We start from the raw sequence: 5,684 nt of genomic DNA, 5'->3' as shown, positions 1-5,684 counted from the left end.
AGGGTTCCAATCTCCTTAGGGTCTCAGGTACACTCCTTCCAGACAGGGGACTCAGTTTGGGTCAAAGATTGGAAAGCTCATCATTGGGCCGAGGAGCCTCGCCAGTGGAGAGTCCAGCCAGACTTCATGAACCCACTCCGGCTTCGGCGTGATTTCCCTCATCTTGGGAGTCGGACTCCACACTGTTGCCCCTCCTGACTGGACTTTCCCCCAGAGGCTTCTACCTGAGGTCATAGATCCCACTTTTACTGGCCCTCTGCTGTCTATTTCTGAGCGCATTTCACCATGGTTTTCCTGGCCCCAGTCAGTCCTGGTTTTCTTCTATCTGGTGTGCTGTTAAGTTTATGATTAAGTCCGTGTTCGCCCCAAGCCTTGCAGTCAACCCTCAGAGTCAAACAGAATGATGCCCTCCAAACTAGGTGTTTAAAGGGGCATCAAAGGGGGGGGAATGATAAAGAAAATCTGTGTCCCAAAATGGCTGACGGAGCCAGCGAGAGAGGCCCAGTCCTTGCCTTGGGGCTCTTCCAGATTCTTCTCCCTGCCCCACTTCGTGCACGTGCTCAAAGTACCAAGTATGCAGAAGTAGAAGTGTATAAATTGCCCCCTTTGTTAGTGCTTGGGGCTCAGACCTTTGGAGACCACTGTCCTCTGAGCCCGCCGGCATTAAATAAACCTCCTGTCCTCCAAGATCTCCGGGAGCTGCTTGGTTCTTCCGTCGGGTGATCCAGTCCAGGTTCTGTAACACCCCCACCAGGGGAAGAGGTGTCTGGGATGTCAGCTCCTCTTTGACTTCCCTCCTCCAGTTAGAATCAGGCCAGCTACATTTTACCCCCCCACCCCAGGGCCCTACACAGTGAAAATGCCAGCAACACCTTGAAGACTATTAGGAGGAGGTAGAAATCCAAAGTAAGTGGCATCCAGATCATGTCTGTATTTTGTGCAGTGCCTTTTTTTTCATAATTTACTGGCTATTCCGAAAGCCTCTCTCTCTGTCTGTCTCTGTGTGTGTATGTGTGTGTTGAGAGGGGCAGTCACTATGCTTAGTGAGAGTGCTGTTTCAAAAACTTACTTATTGCCACAGATGTCCATGTCTGAAAAGTCAAAGCTCTGCACAGTTTGTGGCACAAAAATGAGATTTGACCTGCATTTGCCAATATTAAACAGTTGTATTTCCTATAGATCTTACTAAAAATGCCCTAAAATTATTTCTAGGACTTGACAACAAGTGTAGATTCCCAATTAGTCAATAGAAGGGAAAGGGGGATTTTGAGTGGGTCAGAAACATGACATTATCTTTTTTTTTAAAGATTTAATTTATTTGTTTGACAGATAGAGAGTACAAGCTGGGAAGGGGCAGAGGGAGAGGGAGAAACAGGCTCCCCACCCAGCAGGGAGTCCGATCCTAGGACCGTGGGATCATGACCTGAGCCGAACGCAGATGCTGAACCAACTGAGCCCCTCAGGCGCCCGCAAACATGACATTATCTTAACATGGACTGACTTTTTAAGTCTCGGGAAGTTAAATAGATCTTTTGATGTCCACATACTGGTGTGTTCTGCAGTGTCACTCAAATGCTGGACAGCTTTCTTCACACCACTCCGTTTAGATAAGAGAACCTAATTCTGCACTGCATCTCCATCACACTCTGCTACAAAGTGCAGCCACAGGAGAGCTAGGGTTGTGTGGAAAGGCCGTGGTCTCCCCTAGCCTCCCTGTGGGGAAGGGAGTGTTGGTGCCCAGGTTCTGTCTTCTCTGACCCTGGAGCTGGCCATGGGTGGAGTCTGCCCAACCACTGTTGCTGGGGTCACCTTTACCTGTATATTGGTTGAGACTTCCAGAAATTACCATTGCCCACTTTCCTGTTCTTCCTCTACTTCCTTGGCGGCTCCTTCTCAGGCTCCCATTCCAACTTCATCTCTTCCCAAGCCAGAAATGTTGGCACCCTTCCAGAATCAATCCTAGGCTCTCTTCTTTACATATTTAGCTGCTATGTTGCTCGAGACATACCAGTTTTTTTACACTTGTTTCTTGAGCTGTGCCTTCGGCCATTCCACAGTGTCCCTCTTCAGCCCCTTGGAAATACTTTCATCTCCACTCCCTCCTTTCCTGATAAAAATATTGCCATTTCTGTTTTTTATGGTGTTGGCTTGCTATCTCTTATTTCTTATAAATGATCATATAGTTCAGTTTTTGTTTTAAGTGCATTTGGACATTTCTGGTCATTTGCATTTACCGAAATGACTGATATGCTTGATTTTATTGTTCCATATTGTATTCATGCTATATCATTTTATTTTTGATGGTTCTTTTCCTTTTCTTTTGCTTTTATGAAGTTGCTATCCATTCCATTTTTTTGTCCTTGCTAATTTGGACATTCCTTTGTACTTTTCCATTCTTTTAATGGCAATTTATTCTCTGGTATTCTTTTTTTTTTTTTTAAGCACTTGTAAGCATTTAATGAACCCTCTCCGAAAACGTGGCTTCAAGCTACTAGAACGCAGGTGCCCCCGACACCCTTAATCTTCTCCTCTGCTCTTCTACTGAAGAATTTGGACTTCATGATGACAGGCTGTTTTGGGAGTTTTCCCTTTCCCAAAACTTTGTAGTAGCCCGATCACACCACATGAATGATAGGAGCAGCTCCAGTCTTGTTTTGATGGCATTTACCTGCGTCTGCTCACTGACTAAGGTCCACAGTTTATCAAGGTTGACAGTTGGGCAGAAGCTCTGGTTCCTCTTTAAGTGGTAATGTCTCATACCAACTTTTCCAAAGTAACCTGGGTGATATTTATCGAAGTTGATCCTGTGGTGATGCATGCCACCAGCATTACCCCGGCCTCCTGGGTGCTTCCGGTGCTTGCGCATGCAGCCGTGGCCGTGGCTCACGTGGCCCCGAAGTTTCCAGGCCTCAGTCTGGATGGCATGTCAGCAGCCCAGACGGAAAAAAGAAGTATTCTCTGGTATTCTTAATTGACTATTTTGTTAACGTTATTTGAAAACAAGACCCCTCAACTCTTTTCTCACTAAGACAGTTTATTTTTCCTTGCATCCCCTACTCCAGTAAGATGCGATTGTTAGACTATTTTAACTTCCCTTCCCTCTCTGGCCCCGGTTGAGAAATTTCAAATGTTCTTTCTCCATTCTCCCTCCATGTTCACCACATCGATGCCCAGGTGACTCCAAAATAGTTTAGTTCTAGATTATTATTAAAATTACCATTCCAGCAACTTCTTTTAAGAATACTTACCTTAAAAAAATCCTTATCTAGTACTCATATTATGTATTCCAAGAGGTTCATTTATGACTGATTTAGATGAAAACATATTATTACTTATTTGCAGACATCCAATCATCATCCATTTAAACTTTAGCACTTGAGGCCTCTGTTTCTGTTCATTCGTCATTTGGTTAGTATGATTTAAGTAGTTTCCTCAAATAGGTCAAGTGGTTGTTAACATTTTTTAATTCTTAAAAAATGAAAAAGAATTTTGTTTACTGATGAATAAAATCCTGGCTGGATATGGGGTTCTGGGGTGGTAGTCTGTACTCTCAGAAGTCTCTAGATGTTATTTCAACATCCTCTGTCTTCTAGGACTTTGAATGTTGTATAAGAGAAGCCCAATACTCGTCTTATTTTCTATTTATAGAAAACTTTTTCTGAGTGGAAACTTAAGATTTATCTTTCATTCTAGAGATTTAGAATTCCATCAAGGTATGTCTAAGTATGTATATCAGCTATTGCCAGAATGATGCTCTGGAACAAACTACCACAAAAAAATCTTATCGGCATTAAATTATAATTATCGCTTACTCACACATCTGTAAATCTAGGCTGGGCTTGACTCTTAACATTCAAGTTGGTTCCAGGCCACTTGATGTATTTCTCATCCTCCTTTTTTTTTTAAATTTATTTATTTAACTGACAGAAAGAGACAGCGAGAGCAGGAACACAAGCAGGGGTAGTGGGAGTGGGAGAGGGAGAAGCAGGTTTCCTGCTGAGCAGGGAGCCCGATGCGGGGCTTGATCCCAGGACCCTGGGATCATGACCTGAGCCGAAGGCAGTAGCTTAAACAACTGAGCCACCCAGGCGCCCCTCTCATCTTCCTTGAGTCAGGAGTGTCCCAAAGCATGCTCTCATGGCAGAAAGCAGAACAGGAGGATGTGAAAATAAGGGAAGCCTCGTTTAAAATGGCATTGGGAAGCCCTGAAGGGAGAGCTCTTGGTGCGCCTGGGTGACATGTGACTCTTGATCTTGGGGTTGTGAGTTCAAGCCCCACGTTGGGTGTAGAGATCGCTTAAATAAATAAACTTAAGAAAAATTCCAACCACCATTAAAAAAACATAAAAGCTGACCTTCCCTCATCTCCTTGGACTTACCTAGGGTTCACCATCGCTTGTATGTCCCAAAGTGCAATTTCTCTGTTATTCCTCAATAAACTCATTTGACTAGTAAAATAACTGGCTTTTTTATTTTTGAGGTTGACAATGGTGAGCCCCCTGTGCAAGGAAAATTCAGGCTTCTGCTTATATTATGTCCATGGGCCCACGTGAGGCACATAACCAACCCCAAGTCCGGAACTTGGGAAGTACAATCTGCTCATCTGTGTTAGATGAAGGGGAGGGAATCGGTACTTGTTGCACCAGAACTTAATCAACTATAATTTGTTTCTAGATCACCGACTAGGATTCTCATGGAACCTACTGGGAACTTGGCATACTTCTTCAGTCTGCAAACTTGGGCCTTTGTTTTGTTCTAGGGAATTTTCATTTATTATTCTCTTCATTATGCTTCTCCTTCACCAGTTCCCTTTCCTTCTTCATGGCCTGCTTTTGCTTGTTCTGTCTCCTAGATCTATCCTCCACCAAGACTCTTTCCTTTTCCCTGTAAGTTCCACATTTTTGTCTTTTTGAGATATTATGCTTTGAGATATTTCTTCCCTTCACCCAGATTACTGACTCTGGCTGCAAGGGTAGCCATCCTCTCCTTTAATTCATCTGATGTATCTTTAAGTTTCAAACCACAGCATCTGGTTTCACAGAGTTTGTACGTGTGGGAAGGTGCGCGTGCACAGGATTGACCAACTTAGCCTGGTTTGCCCAGCACTGTCCTGGTTTTAGCACTGAAAGCCTCATATCCCTGGAACTCCCTCAATCCCAGGCAAACTGGGACAATTGGTCACCCGAATGCTGTACTTGAATCTCTTTAAATCCTAGTTTTATTTTTTGTTTGTTATCTGTCTTCTCTCACAATTCTGTTTTTGCTGGGCACCTGCCCTGTTTGATCCTTCTCCTTCTGGCTGCTTGTAAATTCTAAGATGTCTGGTTATTTTTTTCTTTATCTACTGTACTGAGACCATTTGGGTCTCGCCTGCCATATACCAGGACTTGAAACAAATTCAGTCATTAGCTTTCTTGGGAGAGAGAAAAACTTACAACACCAGGGTAGCAAGAGAAGAGAAGGCATGGGTCCCTTTGCTCCTGTCATGCATTTGAGGAGACTACCAGTGCCCCCACACCTTCCTGGATATACAGTGTGGGGCCACGTTCCAGTAGAGGGACCCGAGCCCTTATTGCTCTCCTTTCGAACAAGCATGAGAAAACAACCTTGTCAAGGAAGGGACACACAAATTGCTTGGGTGCCACGCAGTCTGGAGCTGGACACAAGATATTTAAAGAAGTTGTC

The 5,684-nt window shown here is 44.0% G+C and overlaps 1 pseudogene; it reads right to left on the bottom strand.

Moving 5' to 3' along the window:
• Positions 1 to 2,483: 2,483 nt before the first annotated feature.
• Positions 2,484 to 2,896, bottom strand: LOC148163129 (large ribosomal subunit protein uL15 pseudogene; annotated as a pseudogene).
• Between the last annotated feature and the right edge of the window lie 2,788 nt (positions 2,897 to 5,684).

The sequence above is a fragment of the Eumetopias jubatus genome, unplaced genomic scaffold (assembly GCF_037043125.1).
Source record: "Eumetopias jubatus isolate StellerSeaLion01/CBP00866 unplaced genomic scaffold, mEumJub1_p1.0 scaffold_11, whole genome shotgun sequence".
Classification (NCBI taxonomy): domain Eukaryota; kingdom Metazoa; phylum Chordata; class Mammalia; order Carnivora; family Otariidae; genus Eumetopias; species Eumetopias jubatus.
Note: the sequence above shows the minus strand (reverse complement) of the source record. Positions and strands in the feature narration are given on the sequence as shown.